This window comes from Erpetoichthys calabaricus, chromosome 12 (genome assembly GCF_900747795.2).
Source record: "Erpetoichthys calabaricus chromosome 12, fErpCal1.3, whole genome shotgun sequence".
Lineage (NCBI taxonomy): Eukaryota > Metazoa > Chordata > Cladistia > Polypteriformes > Polypteridae > Erpetoichthys > Erpetoichthys calabaricus.
In genome coordinates, this window is record NC_041405.2 from 133,000,731 (window position 1) to 133,028,654 (window position 27,924).

Consider the following 27,924-nt stretch of genomic DNA (forward strand, 5'->3'; position numbering starts at 1 on the left):
AATGATGTGGATGTTCTTGTTTATTGGATTTTAGAAATAAAGGAGCCCGATGGCAGACCAGTAAAATGCTGCTAAAGGCCATTCCTCCCTGTATTTCTTAACCATTTTCTGAATCTGCTTTTCTCCAGGGTCATGTGAAGTCAGGTTTTGTCCTGGTAAAATTGAACACAAGGCTGAAACCAGTTCTGTATAACATGTCAATTCACTGGAACACACATGTCTACACCACTCATATAAGAGCATATAAAGTACATTAGAAACATTGTGAGGAGAACAGACTATTCAGCCCAAGAAGTTCACCCATCATATTCATCTAGATTATCCTAGAACATTAAAAAATTGTGACGAGAACAGGCAATTCAAGCTAACAAGCTTGTCCAAACAGAGACTGTCCATTAGAACATTAGAAATATTGAAAGAAAAAAAAAACCATCAAGCTTGTCCATCCTATTCACCTGGATTATCCATTAGAACAATTGTAACATGAACAAGCCATTGAAGCCAATAAGCTCATCCAATCTATTCGCCTAGACTATCCATTAGAAACTTTAAATCATTGCGGGAAGAACCCATCAAGCTTGCCCATCCTGTTCGCCTAGATTATCCATTAGAACAACCCGAACAATTGTGATGAAATTAGAAACATTCTTAACATCTGGTGTGTTTAACTACATTGATTACCCTGGCGCTCACATGCTTGGGACATAGGAGGAACCCTGGAGGGTCTGAACTGGGAGTTGAACTTAGGCCCTTGGAGTACTGGCGGAGCAATACTTACCGCTTTACCATGAAGCCACTTCTCTGTGTTGTGAAATAGCAGCTGAATACATAGAACTACATCTTAAATAGGTGAGCAACTAAAACAAACTACACAAACCCTTTCTAATCTTAATTGGCTAGCTTATTATTTTGCATTTCTAAGATGCACCTACACAGCCTGCTTTCATTTTATATAGCATTTTGTTAGTGAAGGCTATTCCAAAGTGCTCTATAGGAACAGTACAACTGCTGTTACGTATTTCAGCATTTGAGGTGTAGGCAAGTGGAGTGACTTACTGAGAGTCGTAAAGTGAGTCAACAACAGAGATTGAGTATGTGTCCTTGAGCTGTCTCCTTAGCTGCTGTTGGATGACACATTATCTATGTATCATTTAATTATATTTATGTAATATGTATTTTTAAGTAATATGCCAGGCCCTGAAGAGGAGCTATTCTTGAAACACATTAGCTGGAAGAAGACAGCTATTGCACAATAAAGAAATGTTGGCTTTTTGTAGTGAAGACCCTTTTGGAAGGAATATCTCCTGCACTTGGACTTGATCTGTAATTACAATAAATACAAAAGCTTCGCCTTACTATGACTTAGTATTTGGAATATAATTATAACTTTTTTTCTTGAGGCGTATTTATTCATTTAGTTTAGTAAGGACACTTTACTAAACACTTAGAATTTACATTTTGTGGTTGATCAGAGCTGTAATCAGACATGTACTTTGATTGAAGGATTATTTAGGGGAATACCTACTTTACACCCTTTCCACACTTAATTCACAGGGATACATTGAAAAAACTTTACTTCATGGGATTTGTTTCAGGTTTTTGGGTGCTCAATTCCAAAATGACAAGTTTTTCACAAAATTCACTTTTCTGCATCTTACTGGATCAGCAGTCAGGGCATACAAAATTCCCAGGTTTTCTCTGTGAGTGGGACAGCAGAGCTAAGAATTGACACTGGGGTCAGAAGTAACGACCAACTAGAGAAAAGCCACTGCTTGGTGCCGAAAACACCATCAGATTACGTGGAAGGTGGATCCAGATAAAGTGCTGCTACTACTACTCCATATGAAGCTTGGTTTAATGAAGCAGTTTGTCAAAGCCCTATCAAGCGGTGCAGCCTGTGTTATGTATTTGGGCTAAAAGTATCTGGGTCTCTCTGAAGCTAAAGTCAAAGAGGGCATTTTTTGCTGGACAAGATGTTAGAAAACTGATTTCTGATGCAGAATTTGATAGTGCGATGAATCACCTGGAACAAAGCTTGGGTACCATTCAAAGAATTCATTTCTAAGGTTTTAGGTAACAGTAAAAATTCATATTATAATGAAATTGTAAAAAAATGCATTAGTTAAGCTTAAAGAATTGGGTTGCAACCTGAGTCTCAAAGTTCAATTTTTATATTTGCATCTGAGATTTTTCCTAAGAAAATCTTGGAGCGGTGAGGGAAGAGCTGGTTGAAAGATTCCATCAGGATATCAAGGACATTGAAATTAGGCACCTGGGATGTTGGGATGTCAGTGTGATGGCAAACTGTTGTGGCATGATTCATAGGAATGCTCCAAAAAAGTGTACAGACAACTGGCCACCAACAAATGTGACAAAAGAAGTGACAAATGCTAGAAACGTTATAGGTAAGTCAATGAATATGCATTGTTGTTTTCTTTACATATATACAGGGTTGGGCAAAAGTAGGCTTACAGTTGTTTATATGGAAAAAGACATGCAGGTTATGATTGATACACTCAAGCAAACTTTAAAAATAATAATGGTAAGAAGAAGAAGATAAATAATACAATGATTAATGAATAAACCCTGTGTTTCGCATACTTTTGCCCACCCCAGTATTTAAGAATATTAGATTGACTAAATATTTTTTATGGTAAGTTGATTTAGAGCAATTATTATACAGTATACATGAATAAATTCTGTAATTTGTTAAATTTTAACAAAATTTCTTTTCAATGTTATACTTAAATGTGTCATGATAGAATCTTTTTATTGTGTTCATGAATGCACACAAATTATTCACAATTAAAAAAATTTTTTTGAGTTTCATTTTGCAGAGCTGTGTTGTATTTACATATAGTATGTATGTTGATTTTACTCCGTATATGTGATAATTATATAAATAAATAAATTATACATGTATGTTTATGTTTGTGTGTGTGTATACACATAAAGTAAACACACTGTGACATCATATTATTGTGTGATATGTTTGGGGCCTACACTGAGAAGAGAAGACAGATCCTACCCATCATAATCTAGCAGTTCATCTTTGTATATTTACTTTATGACCTAATGTTTAAGGTGATGGAATAAAGTGTACAGCGTTGCCCATTCAATCCCTACCATTGAATCATTTTGTGATTTACTTCAATAGCCACTGAATCACTTGTAAAATTATGAATTATAAGTAATGTGGAATAATAGGATCAGCTAAACAAACAAATTTAAATAAAGCTTTTTTTTTGTTGTTGTTAAAAGCTCACCCAGCACACGCCATGTTGTGGCATAAGAGCAGGAAATCGCTCCTCGTGTGTTAGATATCTGGATTAGCTCCCTGGCTGTTAATGGCAGTGGCGGTATTTAAATGTAATTAGTTCTCATTTGCATAGGCCAACGGCGCAACAGGTGACATTTTTCTAGCCGGCACCATCTTGGAGCGCCGTACCAGCTGGCTGGCGGCCATTTTGTAGGTAGCCTTCCACAGATGAAAGACATGGCGCTGACTGGCAGCCTTTTAAACCTGCGTTTGCCCCTTGTTCAGCATTTGCAGCTCAATGAAACTGACTTTGCGATGCCTTCTGTGCAGAAACACAGTAATCCACTGAATTCACTCCTTTCTAATGTGTTTCTTTTCTTTTTTTAATTCTGTGCTGATTCATTTCTGCTTCATAATCCATGAATGTTAAAGTGAGTCATGTGTATGTTCTTTTCTGTTTTGTAATCTACTATAAAACAACAATCTCAGGCCTGCTTAATCCAATTCAGGGTCATGGGAAGAACGGAGCGGAGCCTGTTTTTGCGGCACCAGGTGAAGGCTGGTACCAGTCCATTACAGGTTCATTTTTTAATGATTTTTTTAAAACTGATGTGATTATGCACGCCCTTCCCCACACCCAACCACACTTGGCCCAGACTATCAGACAGTTTTTGTTTTTTCCTCTTATGTCATAGCAGCCACATTGGTATGCTTGTCAATCACTTACCATCTGAGATCCACTGGCACACTTGGGGATTCCCTTCAGAGGTCCAGAACTCTTGGAGTCCAGAGACATTTGGTTGTAGTGTGGTGATTCGGAAGTAGTGGGAGGAAGGAGGTGGATAAACTGCGGCCATTACTACTTTGTCATGTGGCTCACAAGTTTGTTCCAAAGAAAATATGCAATGATTTTGTTTGCATCCTCCTTGGCTTCACATCATGAGCATGAAGAGTAAGGTCAACAGGTAAAGTCAGTTGGGGGGGGGGGGGGTTTGGGGGTGCTTAAAGCCAGCTCTGGCAGCTTACAAAAAACAACAACAAATCACATACAGAAAAGCCATGGAATATTGTCCAAGGTTATGCACATAAACTTTTAAGGTGGATTTAAAAAATCCCGGCAGAATGATAAAGAATCTTTCTGTGCTGAAATAAGGAAACGGTTCAAACTGCACCTCCAGGTTAAAAAAAAAAAAAAAAACAGCCCAGCTTCATACAGGGGAATGCCGTTCACTTTTTCTCCCTTTTATGTTAACAGTGTGCAAACTTTCTGCGGTGGTCTACACATTAGAGAGCACCGAGTAAACTCCCATCGGCAAAACCACACACAGAAGCCGAGGTTGTGTTCCAGCGCGAGAAAGTGTGCTCCCTTGGCACCTTGCTGAGGGCTGCCTGGTGTGACCCCGCTGCGCTGCTCCGTATTGATTTCTCTTGTAAAGGCACCAAGCCGCCGGGTGTTTGAGCTTGCCTGCCCACTCCGCTGCCGTGCGCATATGTAGACCTTGATTCTCTCTGGTAAGACAGGGACAGCCTGTGGCGATGAACAGTTGCGAGTTCTCCAAGTTCAGCTGAACCTCCTCCTCCTCCTCCTCTGCAAAACTCCTTTTTTGTCCATCCTGCTGTGAACTAGAACAAACAGAAGGAAAAAAGTTTCAATAGAACTTTTTTTAAACAATTTTAAAGCAACAAATATATATACATAAGTGGGTGCAACAAATAGGAAATTATATTGAAATGCCACTGACTTTTTAAACAGGTGGTCTTATCACTTAAAGTGTATCGTTCATAGGCAGAGGTAACCCTGCCAGCTGTTAGATTGTTTTACATTTAGATGCTGGGAACTGGTTAGACCCCCCCACATGTCCATGAAGAAATCTACATTTATTCCAATGTTGTAGAAACCAGAGCCCACACTCAATCACGCTCCAAATAAATGGCACCCAACCCAACCCTACAATTAGAACACTCGGATGAAGTCCTTGCTGACAAGATAGGCCTATCAATCTGATAGAAATGACCCATAAAGGCTTAAGAATTGCAGTGGAGATGTTGGAGTGAAGAACACAAAATTCTTATTTTCATCCCCATCATTAACTCACAGAGTGACCTCCGAGTTAGACACTTAACCCACCAGTGCTCACACTGAAAACATATGGAAGTGAAAACTACACTCTTCAAAATTCTACTTCTATAATGGTACTGTATGGTTCTTTACTGGGCTGTGTGGTTCCTCGTTGAACTGTTGCTTCACCAAGCACCATTTCATTTTGGGAAGGGTTCTTTGCATATGAAGTTGGTTCTTTGTGCTTTGAAAAACTTCACAACATGTAGATAGATAGATAGATAGATAGATAGATAGATAGATAGATAGATAGATAGATAGATAGATAGATAGATAGATACTTTATTAATCCCAGGGGGAAATTCACATACTCCAGCAGCAAAAAAATATTAAATTAAAGAGTAATAAAAAATGCATGTAGGAAAAAAACAAAATTTTTAACGTATGGGTTGCAGGACACCAACAGATTAAGAAAACCTGTACTTAGCCTGTGTGATTATGTGCAATGGGAGTCCTTTTAAAATCATGACTTACTGGTATTTCACAAATCTATTACCATCTATTCATGTTTAGTTACCATATAGAGCATGTTACAGATCTAAATAAATAAATGGTTCTTTCTGCAACCACCCCGTGGATGGGGCTTTTTGGAACCAAAGATGGTTCCGCTGTGGCATCGCTCTAAAGAACCACTCTGGCCCCTTTACATTTATTTCATTCTAGAATGTCTTTTAGGCTGCGGTGGGCTGGCGCCCTGCTCGGGGTTTGTTTCCTGCCTTGCGCCCTTTGTTGGCTGGGATTAGCTCCAGCAGACCCCCGTGACCCTGTAGTTAGGACATAGCGGGCTGGATAATGGATGGATGGATGTCTTTTAGGAAGTAGGAAGTACCCTCTTAAAAATAAAGATGCCAGAGTGGTTCTTCAGAGCAGTGCCAAGAACCATCCACAGGAATGTTTCAGAAAGATCCTTTATTTATTTAGATCAGTAACAGGCTCAATAAATAACCATGAATCGATAATAGAAGATTTGTAAAATACCAATGGCTTCATGATTCTAAAAGTACCCTTACAGCGCACAGTCTCACCAGCTAAAGTTCAGGCTTTCTTCATCTGTCAGTAACCTGCTACATGGCCTACTATGCATTTAAGATTTCTTCTTTTTAGCACATTAGGAACCTTTTCAAAGTCCAAAGAACTAATTTATATGCAAGGAACCCTTCACAGAATGAAATGGTTCTTTATCAAGCAGTGGATTTATGAGGACCAGCACGACTCAGTAAGTGCCATTTTAGAGTTGGGGAAATAAAATTCCAGCCTAGAATCTCTTGCCAGTGTGTTGTGCAACGGTTCATCGCAACCCTAGTATACGTGAAATTTAAAACAGTTGTTCAGCCACGTGCTTAAAAACCTCTCACATTTTCTTTATTCCTATCAATGAACCATAACATGACGTCTTTTACCGTTGAGTTCTACTGCAAAGTGTTTTATGAAATTGCCAAGGATACGACTACAAGAGAAACCATCAAATGATTCAATAAATAGCAAAGAAACAGAATCTAGACATGGCAGTGAGAATACAAGGGACAGAAGAAAAGGTTTTGACAGATAAAAGAGAAAATAAAAGTACAGTACAAATAATTCATCCATCCATTTTCCAACCTTAGTATTCACTGTGTTGCCTATAATGCACAAAGTTGTTTCCCTTTCATAAGGCTGAAAAAATAGCAATTCACATTGTCACAGAACGTAAGTCAGCCCTCACCTTGGACCTGAATGCTTACACCAGGAAAGCTTCAAAGACTTGCTGCTTCACAGATCCGACATCATGGATTTGAATTGGGCGGCTAGTGGTTCTCTAAGTGGAGTTTCCATGTTCTCCCCTTATCTGTGCTGATTTACCTCAGGGTCCGGCAGGTTTCCCATCACATCCCCACAACTAGATGTTAGGTTACCCAATGACACTCAAAGGGGCCCAACTTTGGATGCGTAGGTGAGTGAGTAAGCCCTGCAATGGCTGACCCTGAATTAGATTAAGTGGATATTAGAAACTTCTGTTAAATTGAATTGGTTTGTTCCTGCTTAGCAGTCTGTGTGGCTTTTGTTGGCTTTGTCTCCCATAATCTTGAACTGGTTAATACAGGTACCGAAAAAGGATGGATGGATCAATGAATATGTGAATATATGGTTGGCTCTCACTTTTTTAGGCTAGACCTCTGTTTTCCTGAAGTGGTTTAAGCAATTTGATTAATCAATAGAATGGGCCAATCTGAATGCTTATCTCCATCCCCTTTTTGATCCAAATTCATCACATTGAAATGCCAGAGCGTAAGGTCTTCTTAAGTGTAACCTGCATACATACTCTGACAACAGTTGCTTATGCTTCATAGATTTATCGATTCATAAATGTACAGTGATGTGAATTTAAAAGTATATATACTGTATATACTAGCTGTACTTAAAGACAGATAATAGAATAAGCTCTAAAAATTTAAATACTGTGTTCCTCCTGCGTCTCTCCTTGGTATCTTCACATGCCCCAGTCTCTCTTGCCCGATGTGTACCCTCAGCATTCCTCCTATGCCTTTCCTCTTTGTCCTGGTGTGCCACATCCTCTCTTGCCTGGTAATAATTGCACTCCCATAAAGCCTGCTGGTCTTCTGTCTGTTTTTTGACTACCACCAATGGTAAAAGGGCCCCTATTACGTACTTAAAAATATCATTCGTATTCTTGTGAATACTTCCCATCTTTGAAGGCGTCTTGGGTTGTTTCTTGTCAATATTTAGTGACACAAAATCTCTCGATATGTTATTCACTTTGTTGTCATTGAAATGCTCCATTTTACCTCCTTTTTTTATAAAATTAAAAGAAAAATGGTTGCAATCAAGAACTGAACTTCACACCCTTTAATTATTGCGTCATTATCCATAGCATTGAGCAGACACAGCCAAACTAACCAATTAGATGGCCCGGACACACACCGACAGTAGTGCTATATGCTTATATAGGATAGATAATTCACTTTGTCTAAGAATATAAGTCGGCCTTAACCTTGATCATGAATTCTTACACCGAGAAAGCCTCAAAAACACTAGAATTTTAACCATTCATCCAATTTTCTTTACCCATTCTGTCCAGTTCAGGGTTGTGAGGCCTGGAGCTTGTCTCAGTAGCATTTGGTACAAATCAGGAACAACCAATATATCAGGAATAACCAACACACTCACATGTGTACACTCAGTCAAACAAACAATTTCTGTGTCATCAACTGACCCTTCTCACCACTTTGTCTTTGGGATGTGGAAGAAAACTATGCGCGAAAATATAGAGAACATGTGAAATTCACCCATTAAAAAGAGGACAGAAGCAGAATCCCATTCTCATATAAGACTTTTTTCAGATCGTTTTTAAACTGAAAGCTGATCTGCTTAACCAGACTTTTTAGTTTGGTCAAACTAGTCAGGTTGAGTTGATCTTCATGGTTTTAGGGCAATGTGCACATTGACATTCCTTTCATGCAGCTGTCTACGATTGGATTACCCTTCAGCATTTTTTTAATGCACTTTTGAATTGTGTGTCCATATTCCACTCCCATGCAGTGCATCACCACACTTCACATGTGAGAGGGGGATATTATGGTGTGCGCAAAACATGTGTAGGTGGACACATTTAATATTTGTTTAATTACTTTTAAAATAGGATGAGTAAATGCAAACCTTTCAAAGCCCCCATAAAGGTTGCATCCCTTGTGTGAAATGAAACACTGGTCCCCAGGAGAGACCCAATGAAACAAGAGAAGAACATAGAAACATTGCTCCCAGGGGAAAGATTGAACTAGTCTTCAAACTGCCCACAATCTAAACCTCAAGAAAGTTAAGCTTCTGTGAGTGAAACGAGTCTGAATGTAGCCTGACATTCTCAAAACCACTTAATCCAACTCAGGGTCACAAGGACCAGAGCCTAACTGGCAGGATTGGGCAGACCCTCGACAGGGGCGACAGCCTATCAAAATGGCCATTTACTCAAACAGGACCAATTTGGAATTGCTACTTAACATAATTATAACCATGTTCGTAAATGTACCAGGAAAACCAGGAAGGAAAGCCCATGCAGACACACGGAGAACATGCCCACTCCTCACAGATAACCTCTGAATGTGGGATTCAAATCCAGGAGTTTGAATTCAGGGGAAGCAATGCTAACCACTGTGCCCATATGCCAGCAATAACATAATACCAAAACTAGAATCTTCTGCTTACTTGAGTATGGAAAAAGGTCTTTTTTACCCTTGCTCATTGTTTTGGAGGTGATTTATGCCCCCTTTTTATTGGCAGATTGGCTTCAGCTGAAGTTGCTTAGACATCACAATATGAACTTCAGAGAAGGCCTGCCATGGGTTCTCCATGGGACTGCTGGCTTTCTTCTGTGTCAAGCTATGCGATTTTCGGTCGGTTTTTCTTTCACTTCTTATAAGATTCCCAGTTCCACCTGAAGCAAAGTGCTCCTTACCTCCCCAGCACATCATAGACATTTGTGGCACATGACTATGACCTTTGTACTTTACCAAATGCTTTTAATTTTCCTCATAAAACACAGATCAGGTCAGATCAGGTTGGGGAGCATGCACTGGTAGAGCTCATTGCTGCACCCACTACATGACAAAACAGCTGTGGATTCTGGTTGTCAACCCACCCAGGCAGTCACACCATCTAGTCCCATTCCCTAGAAATGACACTCTATCTGCTGCAGCCAGGTGTTACATGGGCATCCCCTTGGACTGGTCCAGCTGTTTGGGTCCTGTGAGCCGGATCACTATTAGGAAACCGCGCCACATGACCATAGTGCCGTAACTGACGCTCCCTCACAATGCAGGTAATGTGCCTCATTTGGGACTCCGTGAGCAACCACTTATTTGACACAGAGTCACACCAGTGGTACCCAGGGATTCTTCAAAGAGATACAGTACTGAAGGAGTCCAGTCTTCGTCTCAGGTCACTGGATAGCGTTCATGTCTCTCAACCATATAGCCAAACAGGAAGCATTGGGACTCTAAAGACTTGGACCTTTGCCCTTTCGCATAGACATCGGAGTGCCACACTCCTCTTTCCATCTACTGATTTCATAAGAAGAATCACCAGAGATATGACTATCACTGCCAAGCTAAGTAAATGTTTCGACAAGGTTGACACTCTCTCCACAGACAGACACACTACAGAATTGATGCAACACATGGCCTGATGCACTTTTTTACTTAACTTGGAAGTTCTTTTAGATTTATCCTACATATCTCCAGAGACCTGGGTTCAAATCCCAGCCAGCCAGACCACTGTATCAGGTTTGCTCATTCTCAAAGTGTCTGTGTAGGCTTTCTCTGTAAAGGCCACTTGCATCACAAATTCCAAGGTGTCAACATATCACTCTAAATTGGCTCAGTGGGAGTGTATGATGGAGTCTGGAGTTGAATCCTATCTTGATTCTGCCTCCTTGTTATCCATCCATCCATTTTCCAACCTGCTGAATCCGAACACAGGGTCACGGGGGTCTGCTGGAGCCAATCCCAGCCAACACAAGGCACAAGGCAGGAACCAATCCCGGGCAGGGTGCCAACCCACCGCAGGACACACACAAACACACCCACACACTAGGGCCAATTTAGAATCGCCAATCCACCTAACCTGCATGTCTTTGGACTGTGGGAGGAAACCGGAGCGCCCGGAGGAAACCCACGCAGACACGGGGAGAACATGCAAACTCCACGTAGGGAGGACCCGGGAAGCGAACCCAGGTCCCCAGATCTCCCAACTGCGAGGCAGCAGCGCTACCCACTGTGCCACCGTCCTTGTTATCTCACTACCATTTTCTATTTTTAGCTGGGTTGGCCAATTGCCTTCCCAGAATGGCTGCTTGATTCTAAAACAGAAATAATCTAATTCACAAAATGAATGGACAGATGGATAAAGTAATGTGTCAAAGTCATAATGTGTGTTAACGGAGTAGAGGTTAGAGTATTCTTTCAAGGTATAAATACCAATGTGTTTGCACATATTTGCTTGATGCTCAGAACTGTGCATCCCTCGAAGTTTAACTTCTATGGAAATGCTTTCACCTGCAGGTTAAGTTTCTTTTCGCTGTGGTCAGTCATATTTTTTGTGAACTGATTCTTTTGACTTTGATTACATTTTATGATTAGATTTTCATCATTACTGTATAATCAGCAATTTATGTATGTTTGTGATGTAAATGGTGTGTACGTAGTTACTAAACTGTTACTCTACTATATGTATAAATCTATGTAAGACCTCTCAGAGCCTGTCATCAGTGAACAACACCATTTACTGTAAGAATAAACTGAATTAGGGCAGGATAATAGCTGCCTCACTGATCCAGATTCATGGATTTGAACTCAGCTCCTGGTGATTCTCTTTGTGCATGTTCTTCCATTGTCTGTAATGGTTTGGCTTTGGGTTCTATAGATCACATCTATAAAACCAGAGGTTAGGTTCTCTGGTGACTCTAAATTGGCCCAAGTTTGATTGTGTGTGGGTGAGTGGGCCCTGATGGCTGACCCTGAATTGGATTACGTGGAGTTGGGAAATTTATGCTGAATTGAATTGTTCCTACTTAACTGTCTGTGTTCTTGCACAGGCTTTGGCCCCGACAATGTTGAACTGCTTTACATGGGTGCAGAAAACATATGGATGGATCAATGAATAGGTGTATGTATGGTTGGTTTGTAATAATGTTGTCAGGCTAGACTTGGACCTCTGTGATCATGAACTGGTTTCAGCAATTTAATAATTTATATTTATTTGCTTGGCAAAAAAAGTTTAACAATGGAAGGAAGAATCAATACAATGTGTGTGTATGTAAATATGCTTCCATTTCTGGTCTAAATTTAATCAATATTAATTGTTCCAAAGTGTAAATCCTTCCTAGACATAACCTGCACACATACTTTACTATGTTTTATTTATTTATCAATTAGTTGATGTACAGTTCGTGAATTTAAAAAAATAATATATATAATGCTTTTTTAACATTACAAAAATTGTGAACAGAAAAGGCCATTCAGCCCAACAAGCTCATCCATCCTATTGACTCAGATTGTCTCTAATCATAACTTAAACTTCTTAGTCACAGAATCAGCCTAGTTTCTCTTCACTAGGTTTCCTTTCTATCTATCTATCTATCTATCTATCTATCTATCTATCTATCTATCTATCTATCTATCTATCTATCTATCTATCTATCTATCTATCTATCTATCTATATCTACAGTTGGGAATGCTACAACATCAATAAAATCAGGATGCTACAATGAATGACAAGGAATACTATCAGCCAATGTTGCACACACATGTGCATGACGTCTTGGGTGTCACTCATCATCTTTGTTATCATTTGTAAGGTTCAGTTTAGTTTAGTTATCTGTTTATTTGTGCCTTTAGCAGTGAAAATATTTTTAAAAAATGTTGTACTATATACTGTAATTGTAACCACAAGCCAGCAAAATAGAGAAGAATAAATAAGAAAGAAATAATAAGCGAAAAAGTTGAAAAAGTGTTGGAGTGAGAGCAGAGTGCTGAATATCCATCCATCCATTTTCCACCCCGCTGAATCCGAACACAGGGTCGCGGAGGTCTGCTGGAGCCAATCCCAGCCAACACAGGGCACAAGGCAGGAACCAATCCCGGGCAGGCCACCAACCCACCACAGGGAGTGCTGAATATGGTATTGCAAAATTAACAATCCTTATAATTTTAAAAACAAGGAAGAAACAGAAAGTGCAGTTGTGAAGGGAATCACTAGGTTAAACTCTTCACGTTGTAATATCATGAAAAAGATAGAAACTCTTCTAATAGTGTGGATTAATGAAAAACATGGCAAGTATACTTTGATATTTCTGCTTAAATGGTTGTGTTGGATAGTAACTTTGCTCTAGGCTGTTTGGAACAATTATCTCTAAATAGTACATATATTTCAATGCATGCTGGAATGAACAGATGCTATAATGAATGAGATTTTAGAACCAATCACATTCATTCTAGCATACCCCACTGTATAACAAAGTTCATGTGTGTATGTGTGTGTGTATAAATGTGTCATGTTTGCACATTCGACTGTGTGTTTGTGTGGGTTTTCTGCTGGGTGATCTGATTTTCTTCAGCCTTACGTTAACTGGCTGTTCTAAACTGGCCCCGTGTTGGACTGGTATTCTGTTCAGAGTTGGTTCCTACCATGAACCAATATCCTAAGCTCAATTAGGTGGACTTGAGAATGTCATGTTGCTTTAATAAGGTGGATTGGATTTCAGTTGGATTTTATTGGAGCGGCCAAAACATTGACTTTTCTACTCCAAGGTTGTTGTTTCAATTCCCACCATCTCATTGTTTGACGATGAACAAGTCCCTTAAGCTGACTGTTTTCCAGTTGTACACATATACATGCGTTCAGAGGTGGGGATCCTTTAAGTTGACTTGGATGAGGTTAGGTCAAGTACATAATAATGACAGCAGTTGTCTAAGTCAGTGTCAGATATGTTAAGTTAAATCTAGTTCATCAATGTGTATTTTAATAATTCATTATCATTGTTATTATTTGTGCCAGATTGTTGCCTGCTTTTCAGTTGTGTGCCTTTCTATTGCCAGAATTTTAAAAACACAGAACTAAAATTAAAAACAGGTGGGTTGGAGGGAGGTTTGAAAAAAAAAAATTGATAATATGGACTTTCTACAACAAAGTTGTCTGAGATGAAGTTTTCTGAGTGGTGCGGGTGGACATTGTAGAGAGGTGCATCTCTCAGACACAATAATGCTATTCATTGGGCTCAGACATGGGTGTTAGTTTTCCTGCGGGTGGACACAAAGGGGTCCTTGCTTACATTGTTTGCTCAAACCCTGCATTCTCCCCAGTATGGGATAATGGATATGTATTGTGCAGGCTTGACTGGAACAGACAGAAGAAGGCTGGAGAGAAGAAGAGGCAGAATGAGAGAAGTGAGCGTTTGTCTAGCTGTCAGGATTGAAAGGAAACGAGACGAGGCTGCCCTCGTGACTGGGTCTGCGAATTCTCTTAAAACACAAAAACATACCATAAATATTTTTTAATCAGTCAAGCGATGGAATGGATGTAAAGGCTGATGCGGGGGACGGTGAGTACATTTCACACTTCTTATTCATTCATTGGTAGAGGAGGGGGTGAGTAGAAGTTTCTTCTACAAGGTGTCACTTTCAAAAATACCATAATTTACCCTTGCCACCTATAAAATAATTTAACATTTTAACGTGTCTATTCATAACTTGCTTTTATTAATGTAATGAGCCATAATTTTGGGCAGCTGCTTTTTTTTTAAATTTACTGGAGTTGAAGCTGGTCAGTCCAGCCCTGAAGTAAGGATATAAAAAGAAAGCAGACCTAAAATATGCTAAATCCCTGCAGTCAGAAACACATTTGTTTTCTGAATAATCCTTAATATTTTGCCTTGGCATGAGAAGCACTCATGAACTTCCACGTGCATTCACAAAGTGGATAGTCTGGAGTCATCAGGTTCATCTATTGTCCGTTTCTTTAGGATGGGGTATGATCAGACTGGCCATTGATCCCAGATCCCACTTCCATGCAGATAGGCCTCTATTGAGGACCAATTGACAGACAAAAATTAACATTAGGATGCATGTCTCTGAAAGTGAGCAAGGAACTGGAATTCCTTATGAAAGCACTTATGGCCACGAACTAGACCTTGAAACCATGCCAGGTCATTCCAGCTGGCATAATTCAAGAATCACTTGATAACCTAACACTAGCATTAAGGCTGATTAAGTTTGGAATTATATTTAGATGTCTAGCACACCTGCAGTCATACCAACCTATTAAGAGGGCAATATAGAGACACTATGTCAAATTCAAGTTCCTGTTCACTTAACCTGGCATGCGTGCTTGTAGGATAGAGCAGGAAATTGGAGATAGCATCAATGTCCACAAACTAGGCCTTGAATCTGTCAAACGTAACCAGAATTTCAGACATTTATACCAACTCATATTGGCCTGATCAAGAATTACCATTTGGCTTATCTTTTGTGTCTTTTAGAGGAATCGAAGTGGCAGAGTGTCAGCCCAGAAACAGGGAAAAACGGGTAACATTACAAAGACAATGATTGGTCCGAGATCCCTGCAGTGGTGTTTTAACATGAAACCCTGTTCTTAGGAATGACAGCAAAATATCTTGCAAGTGGATATAAAGGCCATCACTCACTGCCAACTAAGCCCAAATCCAAAATTTAACACCTTTCTGCAGATGTCCTACAGTTAATAAAAGCCCTTGTTTTTGCTGAGGAGAACAAAGGGGGGCATCTCAGGACTTAAGGGCATGTCACACTCTGACAGACTGAGAGAATTAAACCAGTTTGGTCTCAAAAACAGGAGACTGCGTGAGGACCTAATCCCGGTTTTTAAAATTCTCAAAGGCATCGAAGAGATATTAGTCATTAGATAAACAAACAACCTTGATGGACTGAATGGTATTCTCTGGTTTGTCAAATTTCTAATGTTCTTGCATTTCTAAGTTTGATTGTAGGGCCCACCTTTCCCTGTAGTCAGTTTAATGCAGAATTATCCTGCATGGGGCAATAGTGTGTCTCTGAAAGGTAGTGATTCCTGTGATCCAATGATTTTCTCTAGCCATGACCTTTTACGGTTTGATTGTAAGACACAGTAGCACTCATAGGTTAATCAAACTGCTTGCATTTTGCTGTGCAAAATTGTGTTCTCAAAGGACTTTACTTCATGTTCTTCAGTGGCTCAATGTTTTTGAAGTAAGGTGAGAAAATGAAAACATATGGCATCAACGTAAATTTACAGTCACACCTAGGACATCTTTAAAAACCGTATAACTTAATATTCTTAAAACCAATTATTCATCTTGGAGTTGTGGAGTGAAAGAGGCTCTCCTGCTATCACCTGCAGAAGGCAGCAAACAACTGAGGACAGAGTCTACTCACACACACAGGGACCATTTCTTTGGGGATGAAGAGGGAAACCCCACCTAGACCGAGGTAAAATGTGCAAACTCCACACAGACAGAATATGGGTGTGGAATTCAAAACCAGGATACTATGAAGTGCTAACCACCATGCCACCTAACAACATAAAATATAAAAATATCAAACCCTATTAATCCAGTTCAAGCTTATGGAGGAATAGAGTCTATCCTGTATACTGTACCAGTCTGTCACAGGGTACACTCATGCACAAACCCAGGCAGGCTCAATTCAGTATCGCCAGTTTAGCTAACCTGTAAGTTTAAGGTGCGGGGGGGAAGCCTGAGTACCTGGAAAGAGGTAAAGGTAGACATGTGGAGAACTTGCAAACTCAATGCATACAGAGGCCAGGAAAATATTTAAACATAGGACACTGGGTCCGTCTGGCAGCAGAGCTAACTACTTTGTCACTTATAAATTGTAGGACTCCGTCTTAAAAACATCTTACTCTGGAAATTCAGATTGTGCCAAACCTTATAATAACTGTGTTCATTACAAAGCTATGCGCCACATCACTGAGGTTTAATGTGAGACCTTTCTTTAGAATAACTGAATTAAACTGATAAATGTAAACCAATGTAATGTGGGACAGTGAAGTCTAGCAGCTAAGATGATGTACTGTAAACCACAAGCTCTCAGTCCAATCCTCGCCAATGTCGACTGTACAGCTCAAGCAACTCTACAAATATGAACAGCAGTCCTGTTCTTTCTCTTTTTCAATGACATTCTTGTTTTCAACTATCGTTTTAGGGTCCTTAAAATACTTTTAGACATCTATTACAATGTGGTATAAAGGCACAAAAAGAGAAAGATTTGTCCATAGTTGTATGGTTTTCATATAGGCCACATGTACCCTGGGGACAAAAAAAGTTAACCAGTGGTCAGTAGCGTAGTTCACCTTTGTCATCGAATTTTATTAGTGCAGTGTCATTTTTTTAATTTAGTATAAAGGTGGCTACAACACAATTAGCAATCATAGTAGGTAGTTTTAAAATAAAAATATATTTGCCTCCTTGTGCCATTGTCCTGTTTGCACCAAGCTGTCACTACTGTTATTTGAGAAACGGGGATGAATCCTGTTGAAAGTTCAGCCTGCTAACACGGTTCAGTTACAAAGCTTTTGCTACAATTAGCAGTCTTGTAAAGTGGAGCTGTTTACTTATCATTACAATCTTCCCGCAGCTGTGACTGGGGTGCAAGCAATAAAATCTAATGGACCTTCTGAGGTGGTTTACAAGGCACACTGATGTCGATTGTACCCATCGCCTTTATGAACTCTGTTTATGAACTCACCCAACACTTAATTGGCTTTTCTTATTTAGTGAGCTCCAGTGTGGCTGGCTGCGCTCCTGTAGAGTTTTATACTTTATAAGCGTAATCGCTATAACAAAGTGGAAAGTGCTCACTTTGTCTTGTTTGTCATTTAGATTCTTAATGTAAAGCCACACCAGGCAGTCTGCTAAGGTGTCAGAGGCTACAAGGAGAGGGATGGAATGATGGCTCATAAATCTGTTTTCTCACTGGGGGGGTGGCATTTATACCACTGTGCTGCCAGAGACTGGCTATTGTCCATGGCACTTGCTTAGATCACATGAATGGAACAGACACTGCGGCCTACAGATAGACTTCTCACTGAAATGGAAAGGAGAGATGGCCTGATGTGAGCAGGGTGGCTGAAGGTGTTGCACCATAGGGTCTGAACTCAGTGTGAAAGCTTCAGGAATCACTTGGCCAACCATCACTCCATGTATACAAATAAGGAAACAATTGTACTACACTTAACTCTGGATAAAAGGGACTAGTAGGAAAATCAAACATAATAAACATAATATAAATGGGTGTACAGAAGTTAACTCCTTCTTCCTCTCTGCTCCAGACTTGCTCCAGCACCTGTCTGTGAATTTTTACATTCTTCTTGTCTCTGAATGGATTTTCTCTGGATTTCTTCCTTTATTCTAAACTAGCCATTCCCTGAGGCTCTGCCCACATAGTAATGAAACAGGACAAACTTTTAAAAATCAATAAACAAAAAGGCATCACTAGCTAAGCGGAGACAAGGTACGCTCCAAAACACAGAGGCATACCGACTCCCCACTACTGACGTCACGCTTCCCTCTGCCCGCAGCCTCTGTCTTGGATTAGCACAAATATACTGCTCCTGCAAGCGAGCTATGAGAGAAGTCGCAAAATCAACTGGAATGTTCAAACAAATTCTAGAAAAACCCCAATCTAAATCCGTTAAGTGGTTCTCTCAATCGCTAGCTAAGCGGATGTAAGATACGCTCTGAGGATGGTGCGTGAGTGAGGAGGGCCCGGCTCCCCTCCCCTTGGCCCATTACGTATCTCTCGGATTCATACAAATAAATCAGGACTGCAAGTGAAATATGATACTTTGCAAGATGACAGAAGTCACAAAATCAACCGGAATGTTCAAGCAAATTATAGAAAAAAACCTGATCTAAATCCGTTAAGTAGTTCTCTCATGAAAAGCGGACAGACCATACACACAGACAGACAGATGTTGGATTTAATATATATAGAGATATGTACTTGTTGAGTTACTTGGTGAGTCCGGTACAAGCATTTGTGGCTGTACAGTATGTGTGACCATAGACGGCAATGACCTGCCATTCCTTCTGGGTCTGAATGCTGACTTTTTTCCAGTGCTGCTGAGATAGGCTCAGGCTTCGCATGACTCTTTATTTGAATTAGCAGCTTTGGAAAGGAAATAGATGTAGCGAGGACTGTAATATAAACTAAACTTGTAATTCACCTTGGATAAGCATGCTAGCCACATGTGTACTACTACTACTACTGCTAATAATAATAACAACTATATTAATTAAGACTCAGTATCATCATTGAAACTGTGTAGATTGAGCTGCTGAAGAAAAAGTCACTGCACAGCCAATACTACCATAGCTTTGACAGACCATTCATAGACAAAAGTGACAGTGTGGAATTGCTGACCAGCCCCAGGCTCAAGGGAGAGACAGAAAACCTACTCACTGTTAGTCAAAACCAGGCAATCAATGCCAGGTACCACCAGCAGAACATCATCAAGCAGCAGGTTGAGAGCAAGTGCAGAACATGCAGCAAGGCCTACAGTAAGAGACGATCCGCCATATCATGTACAATGCAGGCTTCTACTTAATACATAAACCAGAACAACAAGGTTGCTATCTGTTCTCATTTATCTAACAGTGTCTGCAAAATACTGTAGTACCAGCACATGCTGGAAGTTGTTGTCAACACTGAAGACACTACCATCACGTGGGACATGACACTGCAAACCGATTGTTCCATTTTAACTGTCCTGATATATCGGTTCATCACAAGAAGGAGAACTAGATAGAACTTTTATTTGTCCTCTGGGGGGAATTTGGCAAGTAATGCCTGCTGATTGATGTTCCATTTCCAGGTAAAAACAACATCTTAGTCAAAGAAAGGCAAACCAAATATAAAGATCTGGAGATCAAGATCAGCACAATGTGGGGCAAGAAGACGAGAGCTGTGCCTGTGGAGGTTGGGGCTCTAGGTACCACCAAGAAAGGATTAAAAAAAAAAAATCAGGAGTGGTATCCCCAAGACTATGTCGTATACTCACATATACAGTATATACCACAAGACAATGATTATATTTCTATATTATGTCCATTAAAGAACCATCAACAACAAATCAAATCAAATTAATAATATATTGAACAATTATTATAAAAGTAAAGTTGAATAAATCGGACTCTGAATAAAAAATAAAAAAATCGACTATGTGCTCAGGTAAAGTACCACTTCCAGTTAGCAGAAATAGCCCAAAAGTTAGAAATCTGTGTTTTGTACCGTAATACTTGCATGCAAAATTTGGTAGACCTAAGTGAAAGTGTACTTAAGTTATCATGTTTACAGACACACAGACAAAGGTCTAAAACATCGAGATTCATCAAAATCTCAACATCGAATTTTTGAAGGATTCCAGTACCTTTCCTTTACTTCATATACGAGAAAGAAAAAACCAGCTGGAGCTTCTAGGACACCATACAGCCCATGAAGTACAGAAGATTGGGAACCGCTCACATTCTTTGTAAAGTGCTGCCTTAAACCTTGAATTCCTGATCAGGACTTGGATTCAGCAGCAGAGTGGCAAATTTCTGTAGTTAATAATTATAATAATAATAATAATAAATGACCTAATATAACATTTTCAAACCCGCCTAATGCAATGAAAGTAGTAATGAGCTGGAACTAAACCTACACTCTTAAAAAAGAATGATGCCATACAGGAACCATTTTTGGTTCCCAAAGAAACCCTCCATATGAAGGTTCCAGAAAAAGACTTTATTTATTTAGGTGTGTAAGAGACACCATAAATATCCATGAACAGAGGATAACAGATTTGTGAAATACCACTTTCATTTTAAAAGGACTCTAACATGTAATACCACAGGCTACTTTTTCTTGATCTGCTGTATCCTGCTAGGTAGCCCATCCTATATTGAATATTTCTGTTTTGTCCACCTATTAGGAAACCTTTTAAAGTCCAAAGAGCCATTTTCATATGCAAAGAACCCTTCCCAGAATGAAATGGTACTTTGTCAAGCAATGGAACTTATGAAGAACCATACAAACCTGTAAAGTACCATCTTAGAGCCATTAGTTTTAGGATTGGCAGAGGACCACTCCATCACAGGGCTATAATAATCATAAATGATGAAGACTAAGCAGGTTTCAGGGATTGTTCTGGTAACTAAAAAAACAGACATCATAAGAACTAAAAAAATTGTATTCCTTAGTGTGCAGACCTATTGTAGCAGCTAGGAAGCATTTTGGAGTTGTGCTTGTGGGATTCGCTGAGTGGACTGAGATAAGTTTCGTCTTTCAGCCCATTCTTCATTATTATTTTTGGGAGTGAAAAACAGCCTCATATTTTATATACATACTGTATAAATACACTGGACAGTTTAGCGGTTTCTTCTATAACCAACATCATCAGATTCTGTACTCAGAAGAAATTCAAATGTCAGCACCTCAATGGCTGGCCATTTTCCCCGGGAACAAATGCTCATCAAATGCTTTTTAAACCTAATGACTAAAGAAGAAAGACGGTGAAAGAGTTAACAACAGGGGAGCAATTAGCTACAAGGGGCGGGTGTGAGCTGACAAAGCGGCCAAAGAAAACAGCTGTAAAAGAGGGAATAATATATTTAAAAATGTGAATTGTAATTATGGCGAGAATGAGTCGAGATGAGAAAGGACAGAGAAACAGCGCTGAGAGGCAAGAGAAGAGTCGATGGAAATGAAGGGCTTGGGAGCAAAGCAGGGGGGTGGCTTTGAACTTTTCTACGACCGACCCCCGACTTCACAGCAAAGCCGAGCAGGTGTTAATTGGAATAAAGATGTCGTCAAAGGGTGGCTTTTTTTGGTAGCTGTTGTCCAAGTCTTAGCACTTGCGTATTAAAGCAGACCCAGGAATGGCTCTTCGTGGAACAGATGGAAGCAAATAACAGCTTAGCTTTGTGATATATTTATAAAGTTGATTTAGTGTCGATAGGAAATATAGATATTAAACTTTTTTTTACCTTAGCGAAGATCATTTAAATTAGCCAAGCAAACGTTTATGGGATAAATTACATAAACAGATACATTCAAACAAACCAAATCAATAACGGGCAACGATTCTCCATACGTAGGCATCTTTCTGCTTGCAAAGTTTTTTAGTGATCGATTTTCGCCCTGGGTTCTCCGCTGTCACTTTTAGTGTTACACGCCCGGGGCCACTCGCTGGGCCTCGTCGGCAGCTCAGCCTCGAACTCGCCCGCACATTCTCGGTCACTCCAGTGCGTTGCTCTCATATTCCTAAGTGAGAAGTTCCTCCGGATCTTCCGGTAATCGATCATTTACAAATTAGAATGCAAATTAGTCGTACACCGCCGACACATGTGCACTCAATGAAGTCCGACATTTCTGTGTACTACCTGTGCAGGTCGTGTACTATACGGATAGTTCGGAACCCGGCGGAATCTTCGGCAGTGGATCCCTTTGTGTAACGCGTGCATGTTTTTCCGTTACGTGTGGATTTCTCCAAAATTGCGGGTACCAATTTTTTTTTTTTTTAAATAGTGACATCTGAACGTTTGGAAAAGGTACCCACCCGTAAGACGTGGAATAGGCATGGTGGCGCATTGCTTATTGACACAAATCGTGTGACTATCTATTGCCTTTTTGGAGTTTGGACATATTAAATTAAGTAAAAGTGGTTCCCATTTTAGTGGATCAGTGGATGAGTGTGTCTTAAAATGGAGGGCGTCCCGTCCTGAGATAGTTCCTGTGTGCACACTGTGTCAAGCTATTGAAAGGTTCAGAAAATCATACAGTACAGCGCTATACATTATTCCCCTTTTACCAAAATGTGGGGCTTCCACATATATCGCCACTGACAACAAAAATCTCATGATATAACATTAGCGTTATAAGGTCTACCACATCCATTAAAATAATTTTAAGCCAACGTGACCCAATGCCAGACTGGCTGGTGAAGCTTAAGTGTCCAATTATTATTATTATTATTTTATAGCACTTTTTATCTACTCAGACTGCTTCACATAGGCAGAGGGGAGCCACCATAACCACCACCAATGTGCAGCTTTCACCTGGATGATGCCACAACAGCCATTCTTGCACCAGTGCACTCACCCCACATTAGCTATCAGGTAGTAAAGCAGGGCCATCTTAATATATGGGCACTGGTAGGGGGTCCACAATGTTTCTGATGCCTATGCGTGTTTCTGTTTTGCTATCAAAGCACTACTTTTCCAGGGGGCCTATGAAGATGTTAAGACGACCCTGGGTGAGATAGTTAGTCAATAAAGGACAGGGGAAATTAGAGGCCAGGACATCTGGGTAGACCCTCCTCTTTATGAAAGATGTCCAGGGATCTTCTATGAGCACAGAGCATCAGGACCTTGGTTTTAAGTCTCATCCGAAGGACAGCACTATTTTTTCAGCACACTGTCCACATCACTTCACTGGGATCTGCACACTTAGAAACACTGTTCCTTAATTGCATTTTTCGGTTCTTTACAGGGTTGTGTGGTTCCTTATTTAGCTATTGTCTGACAAAGCACCACTTTGCTCTGAGAAGGTTCTTTGCATATGAAGTTGATTGTGCTTTGAAAAATATCCTAATATGTAGAAGAAACCTGAAATGCTTAATGTATGGTAGGCTATCTAGCAGGAAACTATCAGGTTAAGAAAACCTTGGCTTAGCCTGTGTTCTTGTACATACGCAGCGGGAGTCATTTATAATGATAACCAATTGGTATTTCACATTTCTGTTATCATATAGTCATGGTTATACACTATATGGAAACTGTTACAGATCTAAATAAATAAAGATTCTTTCTGGAATCTTCATGTGGATGGGTGTTTTCAGAACTAAAATTGGTTCTCCCATGCATCGCTCTGAGGAACCACTCTGGCACCTTTATTTTTAAGAGGGCTCTCACAGACCACAGGGTAAGTACCCCCTGCTTCTTCTAGCAGCAACCAAAGCATTTGTGCTTAATAATAATAATAATAAGTCTTTGCATTTATATAGCGCTTTTCTCACTGCTCAAAGCGCTTAGCAATTGCAGGTTAAGGGCCTTGCTCAAGGGCCCAACACAGCAGATTAGACTCCCATTGAAGTACTGGACATCCCAAAACATGCTTAGCTTCAGGTGGATTACCTGTTCTGAAGTGCTGGTGGTAAGGCTGCATGGAAGCATGGGTGCAATGGGCTGGAGGCCTGAAAAGCAAAAGCCATCCACCCAGGATGGGCACCTTCTCATCCTGAGTTTCTATTGGATAACTCCATGTTGAACATGAACCAACACTGAATACCCCTTTCAAACCTGTACGGGGCAGACGCGTGATAACGGTGGGCGTTTCTCTTCAGGCCTGAAATCACCACTGGGTCCTGTTGTCTGTACTTCAGATGGGTCAGCCGATGCCTACAGACAGACCGCTACGCTACTGCCGTCTTTTTAAATTGGAAATTGAGATGCAGGGAGTGGAAATAGTGAAGCCAATGGGGGGTCGGGCAAGCAGGTGTGCGTCTGAGCATTTTGACTGCAATCACGGACTCCAAGTCTTTCCTCAGAGGGTAAATCTGCTGGAAAAACATTGTTAACATGGCCTGCAGAGCCGAGATTAACTTTTGATATTTCCTCTGAAGACCGTGTGGGCTCAGCTGTGCCGTAGGTGCAGAGAAAGATCCCTGGCTTAGGGCGTTAGAGCGAGATGAAGAGGCAAAGGCAGAGCGGTTACGATGATCACCTTTTGTGTCGTGAATTTGGGGAAGGGGGTGGCATTGCAATAAACATCTGCAAATGACTTATTCAGTGCATGGCGCATGTATTCCGTCTCCTCGTCCCAAATCATTGGCATTATGCGAACAGCGAGGAGTCGGCTTGAAGTCCTACCAGTGAGATGTGAGTGGAGGGCTGTAATCTGGCTAATAATTGTCTGGGTGGTGTTGAACGCGCCAAGTGCTGAGGCTTTTTTTAAGCAGACATGGCGGTGGACGGGTTGTGCAATTTGAAACGCCGCTTACACATTCAAATCCGCATTAAGGGCCCATCTGTTATGTTTCGTTAGATGGCGTTTTGGCCCAGGATTTAAATTTTATATTAGAAGCGCTGTACGTATAGGCGAGATAATCAGTGGGTTTACATGCAAGGGATATTCTGGAATTTTCATTAAAATGCAATACAGAGATTTCCGTCGACAAAATGCTGGAATATGTCGCAGCCGAACCAAACTAGAGGAAACTAAGTTGATGGAACACGCTTGTTTAAATCTAGCTAGGCATTTTGTTACATGATGATCACTTTATTCGGCTTTTCACAGAAAATCCTCCAACTCTCGCCTGTCGCGGCGCATGTGCTGTTCTCAGAGGCAGGCAGCCTTTCTTGGATATAACATCTTTCATTCTGAGCACAACCACTAAGTGCTGAGTACCCCAGTCAAGAACTAAGAAGAAAGGAAGTGAGACTTACAGAAAAACGTTCTATTAAATATTACTGGGCAACCGATAGAAATGTGAAAATGTGTAGGGGGGATTTAAGATTAAAATCCAGATATACAGCAGGGCAGGCAGTGTGGCGTATATGATGGCTTTGGATAGCAGACCCCGAGGTTGTGGGTTCAAATCCATGAGCAAGTCACTTCATTTGCCCGTGCTCCATTTGGAAGGACAAGAGACATGTGGCTGTATTGCAAATGTAAGTCACCTTAGATAAAGGTGTCAGCCAAAATGTAAATCCATTTAGAAATGGGCAGAATCCATTTAGACCGCTTCACTTATGGGCACGAGAAAAATATGTGAAGATGCAGAAGTTTGATAGCTGGACAGTTACATTGAAACACAAAGGTAACACAGAGCCATTGGCCTCTGAGGCAAAAAGAAGCACAAGCATTGAAATAAATGGATTTCACAACCCACTGGTGCTACTCATCTCTAAACGGTCAACCCACTCACTATCAAGTTTGAGCCAATAATCTACATATAATTTACAGTTTATGTATAGAATCTAGTTCAGGTCCCTTGAGTTCCAGGACTGAGAATGTTGCCTGGTATTATAAAAGCAGTCTTCCTGGCTTGTGAAGATGAGAGGCCATGTTCTTCAAGCAGGTAAACTTCTTGTGGCTCTAGCAGATCTCTACTAGCAGGTCATGGTTTCTACCGTTTAAAAATAACGGTTGTGTAATGGCGCTTTAATGGGCTTTGTGGTTCCTTGTAGACCCACTGCTTGATAAAGAACCAGTTCATTCTGTGAAGAGCTCTTTGTAAGTCATGTGGACAAAGCACAAATCCTTAATGTCTCGTAGGCCACCTTGTAGGATACAAGAGATCAAAAAAACTTGAACTTATCCTGATATTGTGTGAATCAAGAGTCCCCTTAAAATTCAGAACCCATTGGTGTTTCACAAGTCTGTTATCATCTATTTATGGTCATTTGGGAACCTTCTTTATCCAAATTCATATGCATTGCTCTTTTGAGAACCAAAATGGTTCTCTTATGGCATCGCTTTGAAGAACTGCTTTGGCACCTTTATTTTTAAGAGTGTGAGATAGGAAAGAAGGCTTATTAGCATCCTAATTCATTAACATTTTCTCTGTCAAATGTATAATTTTGTGGTTAAATGAGGGTTTAAATAGAACTGAGTTTGTCTTAGGAAATAGCTTTTTGGTGAATCTGGAGGTGGCGGCACGGTGGCGCAGTAAGGAGTGGTCACAGTAAGGCGGCCTGGGTTCACTTCCCGGGTCCTCCCTGTGTGGAGTTTGCATGTTCTCCCCGTGTCTGCGTGGGTTTCCTCCAGGTGCTCTGGTATCCTCCACAGTCCAAAGACATGCAGGTTAGGTGCATCGGCGATCCTAAATTGTCCCTAGTGTGTGCTTGCTGTGTGTGTGTGTGTGTGCCCTGCAGTGGGCTGGCACCCTGCCCGGGATTTGTTCCTGCCTTGCACCCTGTGCTGGCTGAGATTGGCGCCAGGGAACCCCCGTGACCCTGTGTTAGAATATAGCGGGTTGGATGATGGATGGATGGATGAATCTGGAGGTTCTGTGATCGAATTGGAAAAGATGCCAGACTTTGAACCCCAAAGTTATTCCTTCAGCAGTCATTTGTGAGCTTTGGTGTCACCTGGAGTCAGTCTCTTAACCTGCCTTTACTCCAGTAATAAATGAACACATTGAAATCAGTGTACTGCATTTTTCTCTACGTAAAGAGTATTGGGATGGTGTTCACCATAAGAAAGCTGCTTTATGTTGTGCTTGCTTATTGCTCATTTTATGGATGACATCATTCTAACAATTGTACAGTATCTATTTATGATGTGCACAGACATCTGAGGGGCTTGCATTTTAAGTGACTATCTTAGGACCACCCACTGAGTCACAGGATGGAGACTGAAGTTAAAACTTTGGGTTTTTGTCCTGTAAGGCCTTAACCACTGGGTGAAATAAGCTGCCTTGCGGTTAAGGAGCTGCACTTGGGCACAGAAGGCTTCTTTCTAATCACATTTCTGGCTCTCTCAGTGACCTTGAGATGTTTACTTACTGGCTAAGGTTTTTAATGCTTAGCTGTCACAAACATGAATCAGCACTTTGGAAACACTCCTGTTATTAAAGATGCTATATTAATAATTGGGAAGACACAGAACATTTATTTAGAAAATTGGATCAGCATTACACATATAAGAGCTGTCAACATCAGTGTCACACATGTTATGACCGGGCCTTAACATCCGTTCTGTTTATTCTAAAGGTGCCGGCAGAACTCCTGTCAATGTTTGTGTTTAGTACCTTTAAATGTGATAGATAGCAAGTTAAATATTCATTCATAATATACACACTGATTTGTAAATGGCACATCATCAAGACAGACAGTGTGGCATAGTGGTTAGGGCACTACACTGTATTCAAATCCTGCTACTGACATGGTGGGACCACAAGTGAGGAACTTCACCTGCTTGTGCTCCAGTTGAGAAGAAAAAAACAAACAAATGTAACCAACTGTATCTCAAGTGTTTGAAA

The 27,924-nt window shown here is 40.5% G+C and overlaps 1 long non-coding RNA gene across 1 annotated transcript in view; it reads right to left on the bottom strand.

The window, feature by feature from the left end:
• The window catches only part of LOC114662659 (uncharacterized), an 80,939-nt gene that overhangs the window by 12,166 nt on the left and 40,849 nt on the right, over positions 1–27,924 (bottom strand). Inside the window, exon 3 of the long non-coding RNA XR_003718016.2 lies at positions 3,987–4,882. This is a non-coding gene — a long non-coding RNA (uncharacterized LOC114662659). The remainder of the gene's footprint in view (positions 1–3,986; positions 4,883–27,924) is intronic.